A 24,665-nucleotide genomic window follows, 5' to 3' on the forward strand; every position below is an offset into this window, starting at 1 on the left:
TTGGAATTCTTGCAGCCAAAGTAATCCACATGAGAATGAAGCTTAACCTAAATTCTTATTTGGTAGCAGTGGCAGTAGCATTCTTGAGCACCATTTTCATCCTTACCCTTAACTTTTTAATGAATGAAAACTCTAAGTAATCTATTGCTTTATCTGACTTTTTTTCTTTTTTCTTTTTCTTTCTTTTTTTTTTCTTGCTCAATAAGTTTATTTATTGTCTTTATCTGAAAAATCTTCACAGAAAAACCTGTTTGGTTTAGCTCACAGCAGCCCATTCCTGACCTCTGAGGAAGCTCACCTTCTTTTGGGCCATCTGATCTTTCCTCTATGGAAAGGACATTTGGGAATGTTTCCACCTCTTCTTATTAACTTCTCTTGGGTTTCTGCTCATAGACTGGATTCTCTCATATAGTAGAAGGAGCTTTCTTATAAATCTCCTTCATTGTGTCTGGAGTAACTTTGTTCTGTATGTACTGAGAGAATTGTTTCTTGTAAACATCTTCACCTTCCTCCATTAGATAATGCATGTCATCTGCAACATTCTGACCCCTGACGTGTTTCTGATGTACTTCTGCACTAAACTCCTTGTTTTCAGAATCATACCCAGGGAATTGTTTGGTACTGTGAGGGATAGACTAGCCCCTTAGGGCCCCAAAAACTTTATTGCCAGTTGTAGTTCTGGGAAGGCCTGAATCCAAGTAGCAGGTGAAGGCACCAGATTGACCATCATTGCTTTCCACATTGTATTTGTCTCCAGTCACCTCCACGTGACCTTCATAGATCTTGTCCATGCCAAACCTATTGAGAAGCCTGCGGGCCAGCAACAGGCCAATACAATATCCTACAGCATAATCCGTTAGGCCAACTTTCACACTATATTTTGGTAGTTCACGTGCATATGCTGTGCAGGCTATCATATCCCCTCTTATATGGTCATAAGTAATCTGACAAATGATATTTCTGTTAGTTACAAGAACAGTCATCCTGTTTTTGAGCATGTACTTATTTTTTCCCTGGATCATCAAGTGTCTGTAGTATAGTAATAAGTTTTTTCCTCTCATCTTCTTCTAAATTTCACTTGATATCTCTTTCAGGAGGCCTTATTCTTGACAACTTCAACAAACTCCATTCTGCAGAATAGGGACTCATGTCTGTGGTGCAATATAGACCTGCTGGCCCAGCACAGCTAAAAGGGAGAAAAGCTATTCTCACTTCTTGAGTGCCTTACTCACCAATCATTACTAGCCTTTCCTTCGATTCTTCAATCTTAATACTTCTATTCTAGGTTGCCATAATACAGAACTTGTCATAATACAGAACTCTAATGAAAGCTAGAATATGTGGGTCTGACAACTAAGGTGTAGAAGATGAAATTATTCACTTATCATCATTTTAATGCACATGAATAATCTATATTTTTATATCTCTGCAATTCTATTCTGTTGGTGTATATATACCAGTTCATACAGAGGAAACATATTCACCATGGGAAATAGGACAATTCTCATTTAAACCCTAGATGCTGCCCACTAACTTCAGGCCCTTCACACTAGGAAAACAGCAGATAAATAAAGGGGTCATCTTCTCAACAAGAGTAGTTGAGCATGTTCATCAGAAGAACACTTCTGTAGTACCATGTAAGCATGGTAAATGCATTTGGAGCCGAGATAATCAGCTGGAGCCTCTCTTGATACTTCTCAGCCCAATCATGAAAATAAATGAACAAGTCTATCAGCCATGATCTAAAAAGGGCATAGTGACCAGAAACTCACAACACTCAGAAATAGGACTCTGTCCCTTTTACCAAGTTAGGCACCAGTGCCACCAGATGTGCTAAGAGGGAGGGACGTCAGAATGGGTAGATTTCAGAGTGAAACAACATATACTGGTAATGGCCCTGCAGCAAGAGGCAGCAGCAGGAGCTATAGTGGTCCCACTGACCTCCACAAGTGTTCTGGCTATCCCCTAGGCATGAAGTAGACCTCCAACTTGAGACTCTACCAAAGGTGAAGTCATACAACCAGGAAAGAGGAAATCATTTTTACACTAACACTGGGAAATACATTTCCATGAAACAACCACAATATCCAGAAAGTGTCTCTAGAACCTCTCCATTAGGAATGTTTTTCCAGAGCTGAGAATGTGGCTCAGTGATAATGTGCTTGCCTGGCATGCATGAGGCCCTAGGTTCAAATCCCCAAGCACACACACACACACACACACACACACACACACACACACACACACACACACACGCACACACACACACACAAAAAAAAAAGATTCCAGGAGAAGAGACCAACCAGAAACCCAGAGAAGCTGTTTCTGGAACATTTTGAATAAAGGTAATCCAGTGTAGACTGTAATGGACATTGTGTCGCACTGCCCAGATCCCTGCTCCAAGGTTAATATGCTCCTTCCCTCAGAGGCCAAAAGCTGGTGGCTCTCTGCTGCCTCAGTCCCTTTCCTTAAACTGTCCTTAGCTGAAGAGAGTCACTTTGCTGCAGTTGCTCTTTCCTTTCCAGAAGCAGCCCATATCCTAACACTGGTCAACATGGGGGTATAAAGACCCTGATACTAGCATTTTCCAGTCTTGCAGTTGCCTCTTCTTTTCTCTACTCACCTTGCTAGCTTCACATTCCAAATTTTGTCAGAATATGTCATGGCTTAATTGCTCAATTTGTGACTCTATATATTTTGAGTAATAGAAAGCAGAAGTAAGATATGGGAACCTCGCTCTTTTTATTTATATTTAAAATTATTTATTTATTTATATGTGGTGCTGAGACTTGAACCCAGTGCCTCTCACATGCTAGGCAAGCGCTCTACCACTGAACCCCAGCCCCTGGGAGCCTCTCTTGATAGGCTTCAAATTCATCCTAGGGCTGGAACTGAACTCAAAATCTCTCATTTGAAGACGGAGTCCCCTACCCCTCCTTAAGTACATTGACATATGCAGTGATTACATTATGAGGTTCACATGCTAATTTCTTTAAGTAAATGAACTGGTTGACCTGTTGGGGGATTTTTCCACCTCTCGTTTTTCTCAATTCAGTTATTGAAAGCTAACCAGCAAACAAGAAAGCCAGAAACCTGAGTCATCTGGGGTTGTTAAAACATGAGGTTAAGCTTTGAAAAATACTGTTCAAGAACTGTGCTCTTTTCTCATTTAGTGCAGGAGATTTTTATGGTGTTTGCCTAGAAACCCTCTGATTCCTTTACTTTGGGTAGAGCAATACACAAAATTTGTCTCTACTCCTTTTATCTAAGGATAATGACAACTCCTTCTGACCACAAATAAAGTAGGAAAATAATCTGTATACATTTAGATAGATGTTTATAAACAGTCTTCGGGGGGAATTTTCCTCATTACAAGGAGGCTTGGAAAGGTTCCTAAAGGATAATGATTTGGGATTATAAAATTATTTGAAGAAAATTCTGAGTGCTATGACTTACTCCTACAAGTGAATTAGACCTCAAGCATGAGAGTATACCAAAAAAAGAAATTATAGAGCTGAGAAAGAGGAGATAATTTATTCATTATACTAGTAAATACACTTCTACAGAATGGCCACATTATCTAGGAAAATGGAACTAGAACTACACAGTTCAGTAGAAGCACACAGGCAATTTGCATTTATCTCTTTGAAAATATGAAAGAGAATTAGGAATTGGAAGAAAAGATAGAAAAAATTTAGGTCAGTGCTTTCCAAATAAGTATTCTAAGGAACAGTGTTCTACCCTCAAATTCTATTGTCTTTCTGTATCTCCATGTGAAGGGGAGGGGAAGCAGAGAGGGCAAGGGAGTGGGGACATAGACCTTGAACACTCTGTGTGGTCCATCACTAAAGGAATCTGTTTGAGTCTTATTTACACAGGTTTGCCAGATAATTTGGCAACAGAATGTTCTTTTCAAAAGGTATCATCGATCCACATCTTGTGTAACACTATTTAAAACCACTAGCATTCCTAGCACGTATGTTGCATTTAATAAATATTTAACTTCTACCTCCTCTGTGCCATACGATGTGGCCAACATAGCAGATGGTCATTCAGTTATTTTTCTTACAAATTCTATATCACAAATTCTATGTTCTGTCTGTAAATAATATTTTTGTTTTCTCACATTGAATTAATTTAAACATTTTGAACTTAATTCTCTCTCAAAACAGAATGAGTCTATTCTACTGACTCATTTCTATTCTTTTCAATCCTCCACCGTTGCTGTGTTGCTTGGTCACCTTCCTACTCCCATGCCTCCTCTTCTGAATATCATCCGTTTATCAGTATCTATCCTACAGGACCCAATTTAAAGCACAACCCATTGTCTGATCATCTCAGAGTGCAACTAGCTGTGATTTTTCATGACCCAAATCTCATCGCGTCCATGGAGAGTCTAAGCTTGCATTTGGTTTTCTTGTGATTGTTCTCACTAGTGGTCTGTGAAAGCCTCCAGGCACTTATAACATAAACTGCTAGTAAGTCATATCTTCCTCCATTCTGACCCTGGAGCCACATTTCATAATATAAATACAAAGTATATTTTATCCCTTTCTAAATGTCAGCTTGTTGAATTCAATGAGATAATTTTACCGTTCATTTTATTAGCTGTCAGGGATATGAATCATCCCAAGTTTAACGAGAATGACTTCAGCTCTGCCTTGGAGTAAAATATGCTGACCAACATGTATACAGATGTATGTATCAACAGACACATCGGGAAGACAGAGCCAAAAGAGGCAGAGTGAGGGAAGGCCTTGGAAGGCAAGGCCAAGGAGGAATTTTAATGCTTGACATCATTACCTTAGATTAGGTAGAGGGAAATGATGGGAGGGGAGGGGAGGGGAGGAAATGTGGGGATAGGAAAGATAGTAGAATAAAACAGACATTATTACTGTATGTATATATGTGACTACATGACCAATATGATTCTGCAACATGTATACTCAGAAAAATGAGAAATTATATCCCATCTATGTATGATATATCAAAGTGCATAAATGCATTCTACTGTCAGTATAACATGTTAATTAAAACAAATTTAAAAATGAAAAGTAAAAAAATCCACTTCAAAGTTAACTGTATTCACTACTGTTGAGCATGCATCTTTTATTAGTCTAATCTGTTATTCAGAGATCCCAATGCAGAATTAGGAAGCCAATAAACTCATTGCTTGTGCATTCTGAGGTCAGTCACTTGGCCTTGCTCACTCTGTCCCCTTATCATTCAAATGCCTGAGTTACCAGGTGCTACAGAATTAGCTAATACATAATCCAGTACAAACCCAGCTAACTGGATCATGAGAACAGAAGGCAGAGGAAAGTTCATTAAAAGTTTATGATAAATCAGATATAGTCTCCTTTATGAAATGCTATTTGTAGAGCACACCATAGGCCAGGCCACACCCAGAGCTTTGAGTCCACGTTAGGCAGATATTTACAGTACTTTGGTAGAAAGAAAATAAGAAGACCAAATCAATCTGATTCCAGAACGATGACAGAAACAGAGATCTTGTCTAAAGAATCCACAGCTTTATTTGTAGTTTGTCTGGGTCTCTTTACTCTCTGCCCACTTATTGTCCCAAACAAGTTACCATAGTCTTCCCAAGGAGATGTCTTAATTTTTTAACTCAAATTTGCAGAGGCCCATGTTGACAAAAAGATATTAGTCTTAAATAGTAACCATAAGGGCAGCAAAGCAAGCTTCTGAACAAGATATTCTGGGGCACGGCTCCCCAAAACCCCTTTCAAATCACATTATAAAGTAGGACTTGGGTTAGCAATGTGGAACAAAGCCTCTTCTTTGCCAGTTGACCAGTCTGCCAGGCTTCCCAAGGTGGGAACAAGTGGAGGGAAAAACAGACCCAGGCCAACCTGTTCTCTGAGGGATCTCTAGATGAGGAGAATCTTGAAGTTAATCTGAACCCCTCAGAAGTACTCATCTCTGAGGCCCTTGCCATTTTACAATATTGATAAGAAATCAAAATTGGTTTGAGGGAAAAGCATGGTAGACCCAGCCTCTAGAATGTCAGCTACAGATGTGCAATAGAAATTGTGTGTGTGTGTGTGTGTGTGATGATAAAAGAGGAGACCCAATCTCAGTGCAGTATGACCCTCCTATGACCCAATTCGAGATCTCTCCACCCAATCTGCCCTTACTCCTGCCCTAGCAGCCCTAAATGTAGGGTATTCATTTTCCATTTTTACAAATGTATCTATTGAAATTGCTGTCACATACATTATTTCCTCTCATTCTAACAACATCTACAGGGAATAAGAAAAACAAGTATTATTATGCATCATCAAAAGGTGTGGAAACAGAAAGTCAGGTAATTCATGGCAAGATGAAAGCAAACCAGCTCTGAAATTAACTGAACACCCCCTTGCCCACTAATGGGGGGAAGCTTAGAGGGTTATTTTACAAAGGGAAGACTGAAAATGGACAGAATACACACAGAGTAACCAGACTCTCAACAGAGTAGGAAAGAGAAGACACACTCTGATGCTAGAAAAGTTGTTGGGAGTGGAAACCCTCTGCAACCATCTTTCACTTCCTTGGGAATCACAGAGTTGAAATCAGTGTGAAGAGCGTTTTCCAGTGATGGGGTATCAGTGTCTTGTCTAGAACAAATTATATCCTTTGGATAATATCAAATAATTTTGCAAAAGGGAAAAATAAACCTGTTCTTCAAAAATATTTACAGTATTTTTTTTTCCTCTTTGCACTCGGTGACCTGGAATATGAAAAGACAGCCCTGAGCCAAACCAAAATATGTCCATGGTTTTCCACAAGCTGAACTGAGTTTGTAAATGCTGCAGTTAGAGAGCTTCAAAGTCATAACTCAGGACTGTGCCTGCCTAGTGTACACACTCTTATAATTTTGAACAATGGCTTGATTTATTTCCTTCATGTTAAAAGCAAACAGATATTACTTGTAGAGGCTAAGAGCTTGACAGGATAAACTAAGGTCTTTTAGATATTCAAGCACTAGATTTGGCCCCGTATATTCAACAAAATTGTTCCAGTATCCATATTCATAAGCCTCTAGGTTCCCAAAATCTTTTATGACACCCCACCCCACAGTGTTATCTATCAAAGAAGCTTTCCCAGTTCTGCTAATGCTGGTACCCATAAATCAGGCCTTTCAAAGAGAACTGGAAAAATGCCTTCTTTGTGGCCTCAATTGCAAAATGAACTGCAAAATAAGTTGGGATATGGGTGGATGCAATAAACTGAAGGCTTTTGGATGGTCCCCATTTGGTGGCCACACTCTTTGCTTCATTTCCACAATTTATCACCGACTGATGTTTTAGGACACGCAGCTCTTCGGGATGGGTGTATTGGAAGGCTTTTATTCCTGAAAGGATATAAAAATGTAAATCATCTTCACTCCCACCTGGACTTCTCTAATCCTCATTGGGACTGTATTATTATTTTAGTATCCCTTTTATTATTATTATTTTAATGTCCCTTTCCACATCATCTCCTTTTGCCTCAGTTTCTAGAACCAAAGAAGGGCAAAATTATAGCATAGATCTCTTCATTTGTTTGACCTTTCCTCAGGCTGTAACCTCATGTGCCCTATGCTTCCCCTTCAGAAAGCTCAAGTTTTTGTATCTCTTAAGTTGAAATAATTGTCTATATCCTATTCATTTCATGATTCTACTTTATATTCATGAGATGGGCTCTAAAGATTCGGGCATTGTGTCTAGAGAACAGATATAAGAAGGAAAGGGACTTAAGACTAAGCCTGGTGACCTATGGTTGAAGAATGAGTACTGCTTGACTGGGTGCAGAGAAATCATGCACCGCATCTAGATAGGAACATGCCAAGGTCTAACATGTTGAAAGATTTTTAAAAACTGTTTCCTAAGGGTACAACTACAAAAAAAGAGATTTAAAAAAGACAGTAAGAGATATTAGAGATATTATTGACTCAATGAATGTGAAATCTAAACAAGAAGTTCACATTTGAAAAGGTCTGTAGGAGTAAGCATCTCATCACAAGATAGGTTTCAACAGGGAACAAGACAAACAAATGGAATTCTTGAATTCTCAAACCAGAAGAATCTTAAATCCTATGATTCTTTTCTATGCTCAAAGGGAAGAAATAGATGGAGCCAATGCTTCCATTTATAAAGCCAGCTGTCAGCTCCCTTACACTCAGAACAAGGAAAGAGTCACACAGTACATTAAGTCGCAAAAATAAGCTGAAGAAAGTTAAATAATCAGGACAGACAGAATAGCCATGTGAGGGTGGGCAAATAAGGAGGTGATCGTTACTAAGCTCTAATTGTTTCTGAATTTTAGGCCCATACTTTTATTCTTCTTGAGTGTGCATGGATGACATCATTTACTTATTTATAAAATAAAATAAAAGCGGCCCTGAACCCAGGGGCGCGTAACCACTGAGCCACATCCCAGCCTGTTTTATTTTTTTTTTTTTCTTTGAGATGGGCTCTCAATAAGTTGCTTGGGACCTCACAAAGATGCTAAGGCTGGCCTTGAGCTTGGGATCCTCCTGCCTCAGCCTCCCAAGCCACTGGGACTATAGCCACAGGCCATTACACCCAGTCACATATTCTTTTTAGATAACTGATATAACTCTTTAGTTCTCATTATAACCATAATCCCGGGCTGTAAATCAAATGTGACCAAAAGCTAGTAGGCAACTGCTACTTTTTGGAATATTTAGGGTCCTCCAAAAGTCCATATGGTAAGGCTTTCTCCCCCGTGTGGTGTTATTGGGAGGTGATGGGCTTTTAGGAGCCAGGGCTTCAGGTTGTAGGGTTCTTGAAAAGCAGAGTAGGAGTTCAGCCCTTTTTCTTTTTTTTTTTTTCTTTTACTTACTGACCAGGAAGTGAGTAGTTCTTGATCCCCACTATGATGTGCTGCCTCGCTACAGGCCCAAATGATCATGGACCAATAGAACCAACCAATCCTGCACTGAAACATCCAAAATTGTGAGCCAAAATAAATCTTTTTATATTTATAAGTTGATTGTCTCTAGTATTTGTTACAGTAATGGAAAGTTACCAATACAATAAATAAGTATTTGATAAAGAAAGAAAAATTTTCTATTACTCTCTAAGTATCTCTGTGTTTAAACTAACATAAGCACATTTCTGCATTTCATTCCACTGTGATTTGTGTGATGTAGTAGAAATTAAACTGGACTTAAAGACTCTAGATGTAGATATAAATCTCATGCCTAGTCTTGACAAACTAGTTAACAAACTTGCTAAGTATTACTTAGCAAAATCACTTAGCCTGTCTATATTCAGTTTCCTTACCTGAAAAATAAGGATAATAACATCCATCCTAACTACCATATAAGTTATTATGAGGAGGGGGGATAGGAAGGGCAGCACAATACAATAGACACTAGTGGCCCTATGTATAAATGTAACCAATGTAATCCTGCAATCTGTACACGTGAAAAAATAAGATTAAGATTACATACCCCATTTGAATCAAATGTATGATATTTCAAGATCATTGTAATGTTTTGAGCAACTAATAAAAAAATTTTTTTAAAGTTATTATGAGGATTAAATTGAATAATTAGAATATTTTAATTACTAAGTGCACATTTAGTATATGAGGGAGGTAAACATGCATAAAGAGTTCCTGAGCCAGGTTAGATATTTTTACAGACACTACTATAGACTTCTTGATATAGAACTTACAAAAATAAACACATGTCAACCATTTGTTAGGAAATCAAAAATCACTTCTTTTTTTTATTTTGTTTTAACTTTTAGTACCAATCCTTAAAATAGCAGCTTCCTATATGTTATATACAGAAATGTGAAAATATATTAATTTATGTATCTCTGCATTTTTTATAAAGCCAACACTTTTGAACTAAATCTGATGGATATCTTTATCAAATAAAAGACCAATTCAAGATAGAATAATAAAATTGCCTGGGTTTCTTCAGTGTCTCTCATTTCCCTTCCCTTGATCTTTCGCTACTACTTTTTACCTATATCAGCCCCCTCAATTCAAACGCCTTTAAAAACCTCCCTTTGGTAAATAATTGCAATCAGTTTCATGTACTCTGATACATGAAAATCAGTGTAGGAACTTTTCCATAGATAATTGCCTTTTAAGATTTATCTATCAATGTGGCCTGAAAGCTGAGTCTCTGTTTAATTTAAGGAAATTGAGGAAGGTTAGGCACAGTGAGCAAGTAGAGAAGATCATGCATATGGTTGCTCCCTCCTCTGTCCCTGTTGGCTCTAGCACTTCATAATCTGCACCACTGAGAGAATTATAGTAAGCTGTTCTATTAGGCCAATATGTGAACAATGCTGAAGCTAAACTTTTTGGTGTGAGTAGCTGTTTTCCTGGCCATTAGTCACAAAATGTCAATGTTTATGTAACTACAGTCAAAATCCAGAGGCACCAGTTTGACCAAAACTTTCCTCTCTCAATATTACACTACAGTTTTGTACACAACTTACATGAATGTAGAACTGTGTGGTTATAGCACATTGGCTGGAAAATTATGTTTTCCTTGACAGCAATTAGGGTTTTACCCAAAGATGGCCCAGCCTGAAACAACATTTAAAGGCATATTTTTAAAATTAAGGAAAAAAATACTGCTAATGAAGCAAGGAAACCATACACCAGATCCAGAACACCTACACTACATTCAGCCATCATTCTAACTCTTCTCTACATTTGCAAAATAATTAACACTTTTACATTTATACATATTAAACGTGCATTGAATTCATAAATCCACTGTTTGCAAAATGTTCAAAGTATCTTATAGGTATTTTTCTCTGTAAGAAAAAGCAATAGTCCTTCAAACATCCATGGTTACTTAAAAAAAAAGAATTGGCAATAAAAAATATTGAGCAATTGCAGCCTTCAGGAATTATGTAATTTTAAATTGAAAAGAACCCTACCCATTCTGATATTAAATAACTTTTCCTTCTACTCTCCTCTCCAAGTTCTTTGTTAAGCAGTCATCAACTGAAAACAATGTCAAATGAAAAGTGAGGTCCATTTGTCAGGGAACTGAAGTGTAGATAGATGATTGTGATTAGTTTGAGAAAATAATTAGCCTATAGTGCTAAGACATTAAACATATCAATTTGATAAACCTCCTTCTAAGCAATAATAATCATAGTAATAAAAACAATAGTAATAATTGCCATTTACTGAACACTACCTATGTATTAGACACTGTTCTAAACCCTGTACAAACTTTGTCCATTCTGTCCTAATAATGGCCATCTGGGATGAACAGTAATTATCTCTGTTTTCCAAAGTATGTGAGGTAAAGAAGTATGCTCAAGATCAACAGACTAGAAGAAGTACAAACAGAATTGAAGCCCAGATCTGCTCTCAGATCTGCCTATCTCTTGCACAGTTGTGTCCTTTGGTCATGCAGGGACTTGAAAGAGGTGTTGCCATGGAGAAATAAAGTCTAAAGGGTTGGCCAAAAGATGCTAAAACCGTGTCTGGAATTCATATAGACTGAAGTAGACGAAAATCATAAAACCTACATATGAGAGTTTGTGAGCTTGGAAAACCCTGTCAAATTCAAAGAAGTAGCAGAGCCATAAAGAAGCAACTAAGTATTACCATTTCAAATGGTCAAGAATTGAACATGGAGAAGATTGCTAAATGAGAAACAGGCCTCTGACAGCTATTCAGGAAAATATATTCAGAGTGCAAAAGGTCATAAACACAAGTTGGGGATGGGGACAAAGCCAAGGTCAAACATCGCTATTCTCCATGTCCAGTGACGGGTGTGGAGAGCAAGCCATAGGAAAGGAAGCTGTAAGTGATTTTAGCTCATCAGTAACTCTGGAGCAGTGCTTATATTATTACCAAAAAAAGTGGTGGGGAGAATGAAGGGACCCGAAACATGTATGCTAATTAGCATAATTATCTGACATACAGAAAATATTCCATATAGATTAGTTGCTATTTTAGTATTACTGTTTTAGAGGATCACTTACAGCTTTCGAGTATAGTGTAGTCTAGTGCAAATAATCATTGACTGGGAGTCAGAACACCTGGTTTGAGTCTTTTGTTGACTTTGTACTGTGTTACCTGAGCAGAGTTGAGCAAGGAACCTTACCTGTCTGAGCTTCAATCTGTTTATATATAAAAATGATAATATAATATCCACTCACAAATTATTGGGAGGGTTAAGCAAGAATATGTGAGAAAATGATTTGTCTCTGTAACCAAAATATATGACAAGAACAATTTAGGTGAGGTCAAGTTTATTTTCACTCACAGTTTTAGAGATTTAGTCCACAGCTGGCCAACTCCATCGTCCTGGACCCAAGGTGAAGTGGAACAACATGGCAAGAGGACATGGCAGAGAAGGGGAAGGGGCCACAGAGAAGATGGACCCTTCCAGAGGATGCCCCCAGTGACGCACTTCCTCCAGCCAGACCCCACCACCCAGACGGCCCACTCAAACTACGATGAACTGATTAGGGTTACAGCTCTCAGAATCCAATCATTTCACTTCCTGCTTTAGCACAGGAGGTTTTGGGGGGACACTTCATACCTAAACAATTACCATAGTGTTTGACAGGCCTAGATTCACTCATCCACATGAAAAAATATTCAACAAAAATGTATTGAGAACCCAATTAGATGAAAAGCACTATTATAAGCATAGGTGATAGATGATGGAATAAAAGACATGGTTTCTAGCCTCACAAAGTTTACACTCTTGAGAATCCTGATGATGTGTTTGTTTGGCGTGCATTACGTATTGAATCAGAATAGTAATATGATTTTCTCAGGACCATAACCCACAAGCCTGAACGTATGAATAGAAACAAGTGGGTGAGGGCTGACTGAAAACGGAAGAAAGGGGATGAGGCAACAAGACCGTCCTTCACTGTTCAGGACGGAAAACAGCACAAGAGTTTTCCTGGTTCTCAGAATCACAAAGTGCACAACTTATCAATAGCAAAATTATGATTTCCAACAAGAAAACACTAAAGAATAACAATAACAACAAAATAAACAGAAATCAATGGAAGTAACAACACCAAAACAGTAAGCACTTAAAATACTACCCATTTCCTCCAGAGCATGTGCACTTGAATAAAGATATAGTTAACTTCTAACACAATGAGCTGCTGAGTGTATGAAGAATGAGGAATCCTTTGAAATCACTGGGGGAGTTCAAACACCTTATCAAAAACAAAATTCTCGTGTCTTCTCAGCTTCACAGAACCTAAGTTTTAACAATAAAATGAGGCCAAGTTATAGAACAAATGTATTAAAATGATGAAGCTCTAATCATTATATTTATGTAAGCAATAGTAATAGTTCCAAGATGCCTAAGTAAAAGCAACAGAAATTGGGAAAAAAAATTATAGCAAAGTCTTATAGCCTAAAGAAGTTTCAGGAAGAGCTAGGAGAAAATTAAGCAAACAATGTGGCATAAGAAGACAAAGAAGTGAAAACAGTGAGGTACATGTCCCTGTCTAATAGCTCCAATGTCTGGATCAGCTCTGAGGATGGTTCTGTAGGTTGCTTTCTCTCATCATGATGATGATGATAATAATGGTGATGATGATGTGTGTATGAGAGAGAGAGAGAGAGAGAGAGAGAGAGAGAGAACTTCTGATTTACTGCTGGATGCTATTTGTAGAAAAACAGCAAAGACTGAGTAAGTGTGGCTGCTGTGCTGAAATGAACACATGTCCTCTGGGGCAATCAGCGCAGGAGTTGAGTCCATCTGGCCAGCAGTTTTAGTTCCCTGGGTTTGGTTTTGTTCTCTTCAGGGCACCACTTCAAAACCCTTCAGCCATGGGCTGCTGTCACCTCGAGCTTGTGTGGGGTCTGGGGTGCTGAGGGCTCTCCACTCTCTGCCCCGATCTCAGTTCTCAGGAGGTCCTGCAACCTGCACTCCAAAAGCAAGGTCGCCTCCACAGCCTTCTCTTCCCTCTGCAGTAGTCTGGGGTTGCTTGCTGGCTCCTTGCTGTGAGTCCCATTGAGTGAAGGGCCCCTTGTCTCCCTGCCAAACTCTGCCTAGTATCGTTGAGGGATTTGCATGGAAATGTCCCTCCTCTTCCCCCTTCTGCTTTATATCATTACAGACTCCTGATTCAGACCTAGGTCCCTTCCCCACCCCCAGGGCACATGGCTTTTTCTTTAAATTGAAAGCAGAATTCGAAAACAGGGTGACAGTTTGAACCCGTTTTCATCTCCAAGGAGGAGTCTCTCTGATCTCTTATCCTGTCCTCAATCTTAATGGATACCCAGCAGAACTCATGAGAAAGAGCTGGATGATGACCCAATTCTCCTTGTTCTGGGTTTCCAGCAGATTCTAAAGTAGCCTACAGTTGGCCTTTGGAATTTGTGAAAAATTTAACTGTGTACTTTTTACCTGCCCCTCTCTCCTTTACTTCAAAAAGATGAAGACCCTCCTCAGAGGGTTTATCACTGTTTGAAATTCAGTCCACCTGGTTATTCTGTAACCTTAGCTCTTTTTATAGATTCAACAAAATTTATGATTTTGTAGATTAGTTGACTTTTTTCTGATTTTTTATGGTGGGAGTTGCAAATTCATAAGGTTTCTCTAAACTAAGTGGAATGACTCAGAGCTGGCAAACTCGAATGCCTAAGGAGTCCAGGTTAAAAAATATATATACATTATTAAACCAATCTAGGGGTTAAAGGTGTGTATTATGCCTCTATGAAGAATGCATGACCTACCTGAAGGCATTTGAACATTTTTAAATAATTTTAAGCATGCTAACCTGAAAATAGCTTCTGAATCAATCTGACAAGTTGTGTGATCCATAATTAAGATGTCAGCAGATTTTTCTGTGCTCAAACCTGATTGAGCAACTGGTTGATGCATAACTGAAAAGAACTTTAAATTGTATCATTTTCCACCTAAAGGATGTTCTTATTGTCATGTCTGGGAATCTCTACTTAAACCTGTACTATTTTTAATATTTTTATATAAATGTTTCAAATGAAGATATGAAAAGAATAGTATTCCAGTTGTTTTGCATGAAATTAAGCCAAGAGTAATTGTTAATGCACTTCATATTAGGATTCATGAAATCTTTGACAAGCTAAAATAAAGGCTTCATATGCATAAGTGTAAGGTTCTAAAATTGGACTTGAAGAAGGCACAGAGATTCAAACCAAAGGAATGGACAGCATATTAAATGAAATAATTGTAGAAAACTTCCCAGAGATGAAAGACGGAATGGATTGCCAAATCCTGGAAGCCTACAGGACCCCAAACATTCAAAACTATAATAGACCAACTCCAAGACACATAATTATGAAGATAGCCAACATACAGGACAAGGAGAGAATATTAAAAGCTACCAGAGAAAAGAGACAGATTACATTCAGGGGTAAACCAATTAGGTTAACGACTGATTTCTCAGCACAGACTTTGAAAGCGAGAAGATCCTGGAACAATGTATTTCAAACGCTGAAAAATAATGGATTTCAACCAAGAATACTGTATCCAGCAAAATTGAGCTTCAGATTTGACAACGAAATTAAAATCTTTCACGATAAACAAAAGCTAAAAGAATTTGCAGCAAGAAAACCAGCACTGCAAAGCATTCTGAGCAATATACTACAAGAAGAGGAATTGAAAAATAGTGCCCAAAACTAACAACAAGAGGTATCTCAGTAAAGGAGGAGGAAAATAACCAAAAAAAGTAAAACTAGCCAAACTAAAATAAATAAATAAAGAAGCATGACTGGAAGTACAAATCATATCTCAATTGTGACTTTAAATGTTAATGGCCTAAACTCACCAATCAAGAGACATAGGCTAGCAACCTGGATCAAAAAAACAAATCCAACAATATGCTGCCTTCAGGAGACTCATATGATAGGAAAAGACATACACAGGCTGAAGGTAAAAGGTTGGGAAAAATCATACCACTCACATGGCCCTCGGAAGCAAGCAGGAGTGGCCATACTCATATCAAATAAAATCAACTTCAAACCTAAGTTAATTAAGAAGGATAAAGAAGGACACTATATACTGTTAAAAGGGACCATCCACCAACAAGACATAACAATTATCAATTTGTATGCACCAAACAATGGAGCTGCAATCTACATAAAACAAACGCTCCTCAAGTTCAAGAGTCAAATAGACCATAACACAATAATTACGGGTGACTCCAACACACCGCTCTCGCCATTAGACAGATCCTCTAGACAAAAACTGAATAAAGAAACTATAGAACTCAACAGCACAATCAATAACCTAGACCTAACTGACATATATAGAATATACCAACCATCATCAAGTGGATACACGTTCTTCTCAGCAGCACATGGATCCTACTCAAAAATAGACCATATATTATGCCATAAGGCAAATCTTAGTAAATATAAAAGTGTGGAGATAATACCATGCACCATATCTGACCATAATGGAATGAAATTGGAAATCAATGATAAAAAAAGGAAGGAGAAATCCTACACCACATGGAAAATGAACAATATGTTATTGAATGATCAATGGGTTACAGAAGACATAAAGGAAGAGATAAAAAAATTCTTAGAGTCAAATGATAATACAGACACAACATACCGGAATCTATGGGACACAATGAAAGCAGTTTTAAGAGGGAAATTCATATCCTGGAGTTCTTTCATCAAAAAAAGAAAAAACCAACAAATAAATGAACTCACACTACACCTCAAAAACCTAGAAAAGGAAGAACAAAACAACAGCAATTGTAGTAGAAGACAAGAAATAATTAAAATTAGAGCAGAAATAAACGAAATTGAAACAAAAAAAACCATTGAAAAAATTGATAAAACTAAAAGTTGGTTCTTTGAAAAAATAAATAAGATAGACAAGCCCTTAGCTATGCTAACAAAAAGAAGAAGAGAGAGAACTCAAATTACTAATATACGGGATGAAAAAGGCAATATCACAACCGACACTACAGAAATACAGAAGATAATTAGAAAGTATTTTGAAACCCTATATTCTAATAAAATAGAAGATAGCGAGGATATCGATAAATTTCTTAAGGCATATGATTTGCCCAGATTGAGACAGGAAGACACACACAGTTTAAACAGACCAATAACAAAGGAAGAAATAGAAGAAGCCATCAAAAGACTACCAACCAAGAAAAGCCCTGGACCTGATGGGTATACAGCGGAGTTCTACAAAACCTTCAAAGAAGAACTAATACCAATACTTTTCAAACTATTTCAAGAAATAGAAAAAGAAGGAGCTCTTCCAAATTCATTCTATGAGGCCAACATCACCCTGATCCCAAAACCAGACAAAGACACTTCAAAGAAAGAAAACTACAGACCAATATCTCTAATGAACTTGGATGCAAAAATTCTCAATAAAATTCTGGCGAATCGAATACAAAAACATATCAGAAAACTTGTGCACCATGATCAAGTAGGATTCATCCCTGGGATGCAAGGCTGGTTCAATATACGGAAATCAATACATGCTATTCACCACATCAATAGGCTTAAAGACAAGAACCATATGATCATCTCGATAGATGCAGAAAAAGCATTTGACAAAATACAACATCCCTTTATGTTCAAAACATTAGAAAAACTAGGGATATCAGGAACTTACCTCAACATTGTAAAAGCTATATATGCTAAACCTCAGGCTAGCATCATCCTAAACGGAGAAAAACTGAAGGCATTCCCTCTAAAATCTGGAACAAGACAGGGATGTCCTCTATCACCACTTCTATTCAATTTAGTTCTCGAAGTACTAGCCAGAGCAATTAGACAGACAAAAGAAATTAAAGGCATAAAAATAGGAAAAGAAGAAATTAAATTATCGCTATTTGCAGATGACATGATAATCTACTTAACAGACCCAAAAGGATCTACAAAGAAGCTACTAGAGTTAATAAATGAATTCAGCAAAGTGGCAGGATATAAAATCAACACGCACAAATCAAAGGCATTCCTGTATATCAGCAACAAAACCTCTGAAATGGAAATAAGGAAAACCACTCCATTCACAATATCCTCAAAGAAAATAAGATACTTGGGAATCAACCTAACAAAAGAGGTGAAAGATTTATACAATGAAAACTACAGAACCTTAAAGAGAGAGATAGAAGAAGATCTCAGAAGATGGAAAAATGTACCCTGTTCATGGATAGGCAGAACTAACATCATCAAAATGGCGATATTACCCAAAGTTCTCTACAGGTTTAATGCGATGCCAATCAGAATCCCAAAGACATTTCTTGTAGAAATAGATAAAGCAATCATGAAATTCATATGGAAAAACAAAAGACCCAGAATAGCAAAAGCAATTCTAAGCAGGAAGTGTGAATCTGGAGGTATAGCGATACCAGAGCTCAAACTGTACTACAAAGCAATAGTAACAAAAACAGCATGGTACTGGTACCAAAACAGGCAGGTGGACCAATGGTACAGAATAGAGGACACAGAGACTAATCCACAAAGTTACAACTATCTTATATTTGATAAAGGGGCTAAAAACATGCAATGGAGGAAGGATAGCATCTTCAACAAATGGTGCTGGGAAAATTGGAAATCCATATGCAACAAAATGAAATTGAATCCCTTTCTCTCGCCAGCCACAAAAGTTAACTCAAAATGGATCAAGGAGCTAGATATAAAAACAGAGACACTGCGTCTGATAGAAGGAAAAGTTGGCTACGATCTACATATTGTGGGGGCGGGCTCCAAATTCCTTAATAGAACGCCCGTAGCCCAAGAGTTAATGACAAGAATAAATAAATGGGACCTACTTAAACTAAAAAGTTTTTTCTCAGCAAGAGAAACAGTAAAAGAGGTAAATAGAGAGCCTACATCCTGGGAACAAATTTTTACCCCTCACACCTCAGATAGAGCCCTAATATCCAGAATGTACAAAGAACTCAAAAAATTAAACAATAAGATAACAAATAATCCAATCAACAAATGGGCCAAGGACCTGAACAGACACTTCTCAGAGGAGGACATACAATCAATCCACAAGCACATGAGAAAATGCTCACCATCTCTAGCAATCAGAGAAATGCAAATCAAAACCACCCTAAGATACCATTTCACTCCTGTAAGATTGGCAGCCATTATGAAGTCAAACAACAATAAGTGTTGGCGAGGATGTGGGGAAAAGGGCACACTTGTTCACTGCTGGTGGGACTGCAAAATGGTGAGGCCAATCTGGAAAGCAGTATGGAGATTCCTGGGAAAGCTGGGAATGGATCCACCATTTGACCCAGCTATTGCCCTTCTTGGACTATTCCCTGAGGACCTTAAAAGAGCACACTATACGGATACGGCCACATCAATGATTATAGCAGCACAATTCACAATAGCTAGACTGTGGAACCAACCTAGATGCCCTTCAATAGATGAGTGGATAAAAAAATTGTGGCAGCTATACACAATGGAGTATTATGCAGCACTAAGAAACGACAAAATCATAGAATTTGCAGGGAAATGGATGGCATTAGAGCAGATTATGCTAAGTGAAGCTAGCCAAGCCCTAAAAAACAAATGTCAAATGTCTTCTTTGATATAAAGAGAGCCACTAAGAATAGAACAGGAAGGAAGAGCATGAGGAAAAGACTAACAGTAAACTAAGACGAATGGGGGGAGAGAAAGCAAGAGAGAAGGGAAAACATATGGAAATGGTAGGAGACCTTCAGTGATACACAAAATTATAAGAGGTTATGAGGGGCAAGGGGGTGGGGGGAAAAAAAAAAAGGGGAAAGAATTGAACAACAGCAGAGGAGGTAGAGAGGGAAGATGGGAGGGGAGGGGAGGGGAGGGGGGATAGTAGGGGATAGGAAAGGTAGCAGAATACAACAGTCACTAATAAGCCATTATGTAAAAATGTGAGTATGTAACAGAAGTGAGTCTGTATTATGTATTTGGGGAGTACAAAACCCAATTGAGTCAAATGTATGAAAGATGATATGTCTTGAGCTCTGTAATGTTTTGAACAACCAATAAAAAAAAAAAAAAAAAAAAAGTATATTAAAAATAGCTTTAAAAAAAAAAAAAAAAAAGAAATAAAAAGACATCTTGATTAGCAGAAAAAAAAAAAATAAATAAAAATAAAATTGGACTTGATAAATATACTTCAAATTTACAGGTGCATAGGGTTGGAAAGACCTGACTTAATAATAAAAATTCATCTGGGAATAATTATGATTTCTAATAGGTAAAAATTCAGTGAGCCAAAGAATGACATAATTATCCAAAAAGAAAAAAAAACTGCTTCAACTTAGGTTATATCAGTGAAAGGAGAGAGTCAAAACAAAAGCCTTTGGTCCCATGGGTTGGTCACATGTGCAGTGTCCTGGGACACATTTCACAAGAGTCACTGACTTGCTGGAATCCACAAAAAGGAAGATGACCATGCTGATAGTCTGGATTCAGTCTTATGAGGAGAAGCTGAGTCAGAATGTTGAGTCTGGAAAAAGAAAATTTGGAAGAACAGAACAACATCCTCAAATATTAGGAAAAAGCAGTGATGGATTATTCTAAACAACAGTGAATGAGTTGTAACTAGATGAAACTGAATAAGTTTTATTTGATAAGATATTACTTTGAGGGCAATGTGGATTGAAATATTTTCCCCTCTGTACAGTGGGGAAAAAATGTGGTAAGTAGAGAAATGGGATTTAGGTTTGTACCATTTGTTGCTAGTCAATGCAAGATTTGTAATGTGTCTCAGAGGAAAAAAGCAAAAGATCTGTTAGCATAAAACCAGGTAGGATTGTGAATAACATAAAAAGAAGATCAATATAAGTTTATGGGTGAAATCTCATCTCAAACAGATGAGTCTTTGAAAGAAACCTCATCTTTAAACTGGTAGAATGGATTTGACCTCAGATACTCGCAGAACCCAAGAGGAAAAGAGCTATAGCATGAACGTAAAACTCTCCACTATTCTCTATCCCCATTCCACCCAGGAACAAAAGGGCTCACTTCCCACAGAAGGTGGGAATGAATGGTGACTTTGTCAGACTTCATCTTTATTTATGGTTTTGATATGAAGTGTTTGTCCCTCAAAGTTTGAAGAGTTAAAGTCTTGGTCCCCAGGAAAAAAAATGTTCAGAGTGGGCTTTCAGGAGATGATTGGATAGTGAGGACTCTAACCTCATTAATGGATTAATCCATTTGTTGGATTAATAATTTGAATGGATTATTGGAAGGTGGTGGAAACTATAGGAGGTTGGGCCTAGTTCAAGAAAGAAGGCCACTGGGGGCAGACCCTAGGAGGGTACTTTTTGTCCTGAGTCTCTTTTGTTTCTCTCTTTCTGTCTCTCTATCTCTCTCTCTATCTATATCTATCTCTCTATCTCTCTTCTTCCATGAAATAAACAGTCAGTAGCTTTCTTCGGCCATGCTCTTGTGTCATGATGTTCTGCCTAACATCAGCCCCAAAGCAATGCAGCTAGCTGACCATGGATTGAAACCTCTGAAACTGACGTAAAATAAATCTCTTTTTCTCTATGTTGTTTTTCACTGGTTATCACAGTGACAAAAAGCTGACTAACCTACCTTCAGCTGATTGACATCACAGAGAAGCGGTACGTGGGTGGAGGAGAAAGGCCTGGGTGGACAGAAGCTACAAATTGTTCAATACAGTTGGTACTGAGGATATTAGAAGTATATTTCTAAGGGATGGTTTGCAATCCCAGGGAAGGAGGGGTTGGATTAAGAGCCATTAGCTTCATTGGGGAAATAGATTAAAGAAAAACTTCAATGGGCAGACTGTTGAGACACACAAAGCATTTACTCATATGATCCATCAGGAAAAGTAAGATTCATCTTCCCTGGATTATACCCCTTTGTCCATAGTACTGGACACACACTGTGTAGAAATAAAAGAAAGGGACTTAAGACACAGGGTGTTGATATAAACATGGTAAAAAGGCTTTCAGTTCATTATACCTTAATGAACAAACTGGAAATGCATAAAGAAGGGATTATTAAATATGAAACCATCATACCAAAACAGAAGTATCTTAGTTTCAAAGTAATTGTGCAACTAAGTGCACAACCATTAATCCATGCAATGCAGAGATCTGCTGTGGTTGGTGTCAACCTCAACCCACTCAGCAAGCTTTGTGTACATGAGAAATAACCAGGGCTTCAAAGAAAATCATTGCCAAAGTGGGGAAATGCTGGAGCACTTGCAACAGAAAACTCTAAAGTGTGTCATATACTGTTGGTGGGACTGCAAATTGATACAGCCAATATCGAAGGCAGTATGGATAGTTCTTGGAAAATTGAGAATGGGACTACCATTTGAACCAGCTGTCCCTCTCCTCAGTCTATACCCAAAGGACTTAAAAACAGCATACTACAGGGACACAGCCACATCAAGGTTTATAGCAGCACAATTCACAATAGCTAAACTGTGGAGCCAACCTAGATTCCCTTCAGGAGATGAATGGATAAAAAAAAATGTGGCAAATATACACAATGGAATATTACTCAGCAATAAAAGAGAATAAAATCATGGCATTTGCAGGTAAATTGGTAGAGTTAGAGAAGATAATGTTAAATGAAGTTAGCCAATCCCAAAAAACCAAATGCCAAATGTTTTCTCTGATATAAGGAGGCTGATTCATAGTGGGGTAGGGAGGGGGTGAACGGGAGGAATAGGCAAACTGTATTTAGGGCAGAGGGGTGGGAGGGGAAAGGAGGGGACATGGGGTTAGAAATGATGATGGAAAGTGATGGACATTATTATCCAAAGTACATGTATGAAGACATGAATTGGTGTGAATATACTTTATATACAACCAGAGATATGAAAAATTATGCTCTATATGTGTAATAAGAATTATAATGCATTCCACTGTCATATATAAATTTTAAAAAATTAATTAAAAAAAAAGAAAACTCGAGTGTGAAGAAATACTTACCTCCAGAATACTATATCATTACACATATATGTACACACACATACACACACACACACACACTCGTTCTTTAAATCCAAAACACAGACATATAAGGAACCTCACTGGAATGAGGCTGCAGGGATGTTTATGTGATAATGCTGCCTTCTCCTTGATTCATTGCCGATTTTGTCATCCTAATTCTTCTTCATGCCACCTTTGAAAGCTCAGTCCCGCCCTGTATCCAGACTGCCTCACCTGCAGCTTCATGTAGGTGCCTCAGGAGGACCCAGAGCAGAGTGCCCTCATGGAAATGCTGGATCTTCAGTTGCTGTTCTCTCCATTCTGGAACTTGGGCTCGGACTTATCTAGACTAAGTCTTTCTATAAATGTAACTTTCAGTACCTTCAACCCTATGTCTTGAAAATTTTAAACCTTTCATCCTCCGCTAAAAATTGATGGTCTTGGTACTATACCTCACTTCTAATTGTCATTCTCTCAGTAATTAACCTCATTAATTACATCCCCTTTGCAAAATGAAGCCTTTTGCCTGCATCTCCTCCCAACTGCAAAGCCCTTGTTACCTAGGGGCTGGACCTTAACATTGCATAGATCTGGGTTCCTGCAAGCTGGGATCATCCCTGGTTAGCTACTGCTGCATCCCCAGGGCCTCGCACAGAGCTCATGCTTTGCAAATACATTATTAAAAACTGCATAAATGAATGGCACTGTGGTTTGAATATGTCCCCCCAACATTCATGTGTTAGACACTTCATCCCCAAATGTATATGCTAATGGTATTTGAAGGTGGATCCTTTGGGAGATGATTACAATGAAATGAGGTCAGGAGGGCAGGATCCCTATGATGGCATTTGTGGCTTTATAAGAAGAGGAACAGAATCCAGAGTTAGCATGATCACTCTCACAATAGAATGTGATGCCCTTAAGATAACAAGAAGGCCCTCACCAGGTGCTGGCATCATGTTCTTGGATGTCTCACCCTCCAGAACCATTAGCTACCTAAATCTCTATTCTTTCTAAATTACTCAATCTAAGGTATTCAATTATATCCATAGGAAACAAGTCAAAACTTATGGCTACTCCCTCTCTTAGTATTCTCAAATCACTCTGCTCTACCCCAGTTATGAGATTACGTTGGATCTTCTAGCACCCATTGGGCCTCCAGAGCTGTGGACAAATCAGTCATATTCCTTGGACATTTGCCAATCTGTGAGCCTGGGACTCAGAACCTCTTATGGGCCACTAAGAATTCTGTCCTATCTTTCCCAGAAAGAGTGGATTTCCTGGGGTGATGAGTCATGCCCAGTTATTGAAATTTGGAAACATTCATTCATTCAACACTTTTTTAAAAGATTATTTTAGATGTCGATGGACCTTTATTTTACACATTTATTTATATTTGGTGCTGAGAATCGAACCCAGGGCCCCACACATGCTAGGCAAGTGCTCCACCACGGAGCCACAACTCCTCATTCAACACTTTTTGAATGCCAACTGTTGCATGCAGAGTCTGTGCAGCATAAGTTGTTCTGTCAACAATGTGGAAGAGGACAGTCACAGTTTACAAAAAGTAGAAAATAACTGAGGGAGCTTTGCTCATTTTCATAAGGGTATTGAAGGTAAATGAGGGGTGACAGGTTAAAACACAAATAACTTTAAACTGTTCTGTCTACCAAACTATGGGGTTTCTATCAGATCACTTTCCTGTGAATAACAAAAATATCTGGCAGTAAAACAACCCTATAAAATTGACACAGATCT

The 24,665-nt window shown here is 38.1% G+C and overlaps 1 pseudogene; it reads right to left on the bottom strand.

Annotated features, from left to right (window-relative positions):
- Positions 1–256: 256 nt before the first annotated feature.
- On the bottom strand, positions 257–1,138 carry LOC101961557 (large ribosomal subunit protein uL18 pseudogene; annotated as a pseudogene).
- Between the last annotated feature and the right edge of the window lie 23,527 nt (positions 1,139–24,665).

This window comes from Ictidomys tridecemlineatus, chromosome 6 (assembly GCF_052094955.1).
Source record: "Ictidomys tridecemlineatus isolate mIctTri1 chromosome 6, mIctTri1.hap1, whole genome shotgun sequence".
Lineage (NCBI taxonomy): Eukaryota > Metazoa > Chordata > Mammalia > Rodentia > Sciuridae > Ictidomys > Ictidomys tridecemlineatus.